Source organism: Nuphar pumila, chromosome 15 (assembly GCF_984573655.1).
Source record: "Nuphar pumila chromosome 15, dmNupPumi1.hap1.1, whole genome shotgun sequence".
Taxonomy (NCBI): Eukaryota; Viridiplantae; Streptophyta; class Magnoliopsida; order Nymphaeales; family Nymphaeaceae; genus Nuphar; species Nuphar pumila.
In genome coordinates this window covers 11,287,212-11,293,211 of record NC_143263.1, presented here as the reverse complement: position 1 = coordinate 11,293,211, position 6,000 = coordinate 11,287,212, and the positions used below count along the sequence as shown (strand labels likewise).

At 37.1% G+C, this 6,000-nt stretch overlaps 1 protein-coding gene across 3 annotated transcripts in view; it reads left to right on the top strand.

Annotated features, from left to right (window-relative positions):
• The first annotated feature begins 376 nt into the window (after window positions 1-376).
• Window positions 377-6,000, top strand: part of LOC149814480 (uncharacterized) — a 28,695-nt gene continuing 23,071 nt past the window's right edge. The window contains exon 1 of one of the 3 annotated variants that reach the window (XM_089988668.1): window positions 377-435. The gene's annotated coding sequence lies outside the window, so the exon portion shown is untranslated. Of the gene's footprint in view, window positions 436-748; window positions 763-6,000 lie in introns of those variants that run through there. The other 2 variants (XM_089988666.1, XM_089988667.1) reach the window with 2 other exon arrangements.

Here is a 6,000-nt window from a genome sequence, read left to right as displayed (position 1 = left end):
TTTTGATTTAAAGGCATGGATCATTTACTGCCATAAAATTGTGACTTAGGCTACTTTATTTTTTTAAAAAGAACAAAAGGGCCTCACAAGCCTGAACACTGACAACTGTCGTGTTAGGGCTGCTAACACAATCAGACGTACTTTGGAATCAGGCATCTCATTGGTACAGGTATTGGATGCCGTCCATCTTGAGATCAACGGCATCCAAAAGTGCTCTGACAGAATACCGTGAGCACACTCTGACCTGATCCCCTCTCGTCGGTGGGTCAGGGTTGGGCCGTTGGGTGGCATGGGCTCTAATGAAAATTGCGTCGGATCGGTTCGATTCGGGTCGTCCCCATGTCCCACAGTATATGCGTGTGAAGAGGCAACTCGAACGTGCCAAACACCTCAAACGAAAGAGCAAAAACGAGGAGCTGCGTTCCAGCCTTCCAGGTTCTCTCTCTCTCTCTCTCTTTGAGATTACCAATATTCTTGCAAACAAATTAACATGAGCCCGTAAACCCCACTTCTGCTTTTTATCCGCTTCAATTTTGGCTATTCGTTTAGTGAGAGAAAGCAGTAATCCGTGTGCTGGTGCTGCTCCACTTGGGTTCTGATTGTTAAAAACAATGAGAGGATGAGAAAATTAACAAGTGGGTTTTGAGATTCAGCAATTCTATCACTAATAGCACATGAGATATAGCGTTGCTGAAATGTTGGGCAGTTTAGGTTGTTGGTTTTCTCTTCTTCTCTGGATTCTAACAATGGAATGCGTTTTGGGTAATACCTCAAATTCTTGTTTTGCTAAGACGCTCCGATTCACAGTCTTGTACTCTGGTAAAGCTATTGTCAGTATCCCCGTTTTATTTGTCGGCACTATCTTAGTCAAGTTGGTACATAGTTGTGAATGAATGTTTGTGGAGAAGGGTACTTGGGCGTCTTGTATTCTTTGTTGGATATTCGTCTCTCTCTGTTTTTTCTTTTTGTTTCAGCAGCATTGAGGTTTCACTTGTTTTCAGTTGCGGTAGTATGGATTTGCATAATTTGCCCTAATAATGGAACGTGAACATGTGTGTGGGTGTGACTTTTCTTTTTTTACTGTGGTTAACATTATGTTGATGGCATTTGTATCAAATGGATGTTGGAGTTTACTGCGGCATGTTGGTTTTTTTAGATTAGATCTTTGGCTCAGGAAAGGCTTTGGTGACTGAAGGACACATCTTGTGTCTGGTTTCAGAGATTCAAACCACCAGTTAGTTGGTTTTTGGTTTTCTTGCTGTTTTGGCCAACCATGTTTTTCTGAGAATTAGTGTTGTCAGTATCGATGGGAATTAACCTGAACCCACCAATACACATCCAATCGGCCCAAAATCAATTCTATAAGGGGGCCGATTTGGACCCCTTATAGAACTGGCCAATTCAACCCTGATTCACCTCGAATCAGGCAGAATCGGCCCTTATTTTAATATATGTATTTTAAAATTTTAATGATTTTTCTAAATAAAAAAAGTAAAAGTCACAGATTCATCTCGATTTGGTTCAAGACTGAATTGGCCAATTCTCTGAATTCAATGGATTCAGGTCTGAAACGGACATTGACAGCATTGTCTGAGATACCAACTTGGAGTTATTTTGACATGGCAGACTTAGGGTATAATAAGCTGTGTTTGATTACCTTTGGTCTCAGGATCTCATGTCTGACCATAGATCTGAACTATCCCAAGTTGAATTAGCACAGACAAAGTGCTCAGACCTCAAAGGCTGGACTGTATATGCAGTGGGTGGGTTCTGGAGCTAAAAGCCTTAGAATGGTCTTTTTGAGTCTTGGAAATCTGAGTTTTGGGCCTCATTTAAAGTTTTTCATTTGGTTGAGCCCTTAGATTTTGGGTAGGATTTAAAATATGGTATTTTCTGGAACCTCGGATTTTTAGCTCAATGTATGGCCAGATTCTGCCCATCTAATTTCTGGGTCAGGCTGGTCTGGTCCAGCCCATTTCCCAACCCTGTGTGTGCATTTGTGTGTGTGTGTGTGTGTATGCGTCCGCGGTCGCATGTGTCAATATATATATCTATTTATCTACTCCCAATAAAATAGTTTTGCTGTAGAAGAAAGTTGGTAGTCTAATGTAGTGATTCTTGCTTTTGATGAAGAGATAAAAGTAATAAAAGATTCATGTCCTCTAAAATAACTTAAAAAAATATTCAAACAAAGCATGTGAGTCAATAAACACTAAGACCACAATAGGACTATGGTGGTCATCATTGATGAAGCTTCTTGTATTTTAAGTGGGCCAGGTATCTTGGGATATTCATATTATGTATATCTTAAGAATATTCTATTTTTTGAGAAAAGGATATTCATATTATATATGTCTTAAGATATTCTTCTATTTTTCGAAAGGAATGCAATAATTTTATTTTAAGGATTAAAATGTAACTAGAAGTCACCAGATTACATCAAACCAAAGCACAATTTAGGATAAATCTATGTAGTTCAATCCAAGAAAGGCCTGTATTTGGCTATCTACTCGAAGCAAAAGTAACATATGGATATTAGTTTGATGGCAAAGCCACTCTTGTATATCATCTAAGGTTTTATGGCATTCTCCTTTGTCTTGTCTGTGAAGACCTACAACAGTGTAGCCAATGTTACACCAGTGGGTATAGCAGAGCCTACAACTCATAGTCCATACATAAGCTACATGTGCTATGTCAAAAGCAAAGGTTGCTTTCAAGCAGAGTAAACAAGCAAAATACAAAGAGGCTGGTGCTTAAAGAAGGCACAATGAAAAGCTAACTTGGAATGCTGTAGAGCTCGTATGCAAAAAAAGGGAAATTTTCAAAAACACAACTAACTTATTGGTGATAATGAAAAGCACACCTAAGTTTTGCAAATTGTTAAAAACACACCTAATCTTTTTCATGGTTGATGAAAAAGATCCAGAGTTTAATACATGCCAGAATTACCATTTTACTCTTGGAGAAGAGATTTCAAAAAACCACCTAACCTTTTGGTAAAATAATCTGGTACCACAGGTTAAAACTGAAATCCAACGCCTATCCGACCAGATTTGACGTTGTGTTGAATATTTAGCATGATAATATTCCAACTTGGCTGGGTAGTCCTTTGTCCATATCTTAACTAAGTTGCCTCATAACCCTTTTAGACTGAAATTTGCTTTTTTTTTTTCTTTTTTTGAAAGAAAGGTCCAAGTTTACATCTAAAATAACGTATTATGTTTCAGTTTATTTGCAATATTCAAATTTCTGAGTTTTTTTTTTCTGGTTTGGTTTCATGAATACCAAAAATAATCAGATCTGTAAGGAGGTCACAAGAAGATCATCCACACCCATCCTTGCTATTGCTGAAATCCCTTCAATACAAACACAAGAAGAAGAAACTCTTCATTTGGCCAACCTTGAAATAAAAAAAAATAAAAAAAAGTTGTTTATTACAATGAAAACAAGATGCCAAAGGAGGAAGGGGCCGACCATAAAAAATGGCCCATTTGGGGTTTAAAAAGAAAGTGACACAGTTAGGGCTTTGGCCGATTTCACAAGCTGTTGAACAACCAAGTGTAGTATCTAAAAAATGATTTAGTTTTTTTTAGGTTTTATACAAACATAAAAAAATTTAGAAGAAAATGAGAGAGAGAGAGTCCTCTTTGTGGTAGGTAGGAAATAAATACTAATGAGAAATACTGTGCTGAAAAATAGTGGGTTTGTGAGAAATACTAATGAATGTGAGAAAGATATGAGAAGCTACAAATTAAAAAGAGAAGGTAAATTAGTAAATCACCAAAACACAACTTGGGTTAGTGGTAACTCAAGTTAAATGTACAGAAAAATGGTTTTGATTAACGGTGCATAAGTTTAGGTGTACTTTTAACCAATTTAAAACTTAGGTGTGTTTTTGATTAATGAGAATGACTCAGGTGTGTTTTTGAAAAATTTTCAAAGAAAAAGGTGTAAAGCCTCTGCCCTCAAAAGAAAAAAGACAAAGACACATCGTGAGAGTTTCCCTTTATACAACTTAAATCATTCTTAGATGCCCCGAGAGGCATCCTTTCCTTGTTTATTGGGTTAGTTCACGTGCATGCAAACAAGAACTGGTGTCAACAGTTCGAGAAAAGGGTTGACGAGTGGAATGAGGGAGAGTACTTCCAAAAAATGAATAAACTATGAAACCCATAAGTAGGTTCTTAATCTCTACCACCAGCATTGAGTTGTCGACCACACTCATTAGCCCCCACATCTTCATCCAGAGCATAATGAGTCAATAGGATCATATTATATCCATGGCAAAAGAGCCTAATTTGGATGTATAACTATGATGACTTCTACTTATTTGGCTACTCCTGTCGGTGAATCCGTCCCTCGCTACCATGATTGGGAATTTTGTGAGAATTTGGAATATTGACATTAGACTCTAAGTCTTAAAAGAAAAGACACTCAAGTTATTTGTCAATGAGAGAACAAAGAGCTGGAACAAGGAGTGGTAAAGGGACCAAAGGGTACAAATATGCTCTTTTGAAGCTTCCTAAAACAGAATTTAAGGGCAAAAGAAAGGAGTATGATCTTTCATCGGCTAAGGGTGGAGGTTACGAAGTCGTTCAAGGCAATGAAAAGAAGAAAATAAAGAAGAAGAAATGGGCATTTCTATAAAAGCCTCTCAATCTGCTTGTTGAAAAATAACAATTATTTATCATGTTGTGGATCAGGTCATGATGGACCTGAGATCCAGTCTTGTATTGTTACATGTGTTATATTTTTTTGTATTAAGGGTATTTGAGTAAATTACCATACCATAATGTAATCATATTAAAAGACAATGAAAACAAGAGGAGCCACACAACAAAAATCATGGGCTGCTCCTCTATTCCACACGCCATCTTCTTCTTTCTCTTTCTCACCTTCTATTGCAGGTATCACAAGTTGCTTTTCTTACATGGTATCAGAGCACATTTCATCCAAGTAACCCTAATCAGATCTGTCTTATTATGATATTCTCATCTTCGTATCTCCCCTCCCTATTCTTGACTCGTGTTCTTTGTTCCTCTTTCTTCCCTTCTCCTTTAAGTCTTTCTTGATCATCTATTTAAAAAAAAAGGTAAAACTATTATTTCCGATTTCCTGTTCACACTTTTTAAAAAAAAAGAGGAAAATGTGATTTCCTCTATTTCTGATCCACTGTTCACATTTGTTTAAAAAAAAACGTGATTCCCTTTTTGTGCCCCAAAATCCCCTATTTCCTTTTGCTATTTAATCCTGTGCCTGCCTTCTTATCATATTTGTTTCTCCCTGCTGCAGCCCTAATAAAAACAAAAACAAAAGGTAGCTGCAACATCCTTATTTTTCCTCCCTAACATATATATATATATTTATTTATTTATGTTTTCCTATATTCGTTCTTTTATCTGAATCATCTTCATATATTCTCTTTTGGGTGCATTGGTATTATTCTGCGTGTCACTGTAATTTGATTGACCTAGTTGAGAAAAAAAAAGTACCGTACCAGATTAACCTGTTTTTTCCCCTGCACCCTATTTGATTCTCATGGCTCAGCTTCCTACTCCTATTCGTACGACTCCTCTTCTTTCTCAACTTGTTCCTGAAAAATTAACTTCCTCCAAAACACTCCTTTCATAGAAAGTCTGGATTTAATGGGATTAACACAATGTTTTTTTTCCTGCACTCTATCTGATTCTCATGGCTCAGCTTCCTACTCCTATTTCGCCGAGTCTTTTTCTTCTTAACTCGTTTCTGAAAAAGTAACTTCCTCCAACTATCTCATATTGGAATATCAAATCACTCCTTTCATAGAAAGTTTGGATTTGATGGGACACCTAGATGACTCTGATCCAAAGCCTACTGAATACCTAATGGAGAAAAAGGATGGAGAAGGGAATACTGAAAGCGGTCTCACACACAATCCCGCCTATCGTTAGTGGGTTAGACAGGATAAGATGTTAGTTGCATACTTGTGTCCACTCTTTCGCAGGATGTTCTCATCAACAT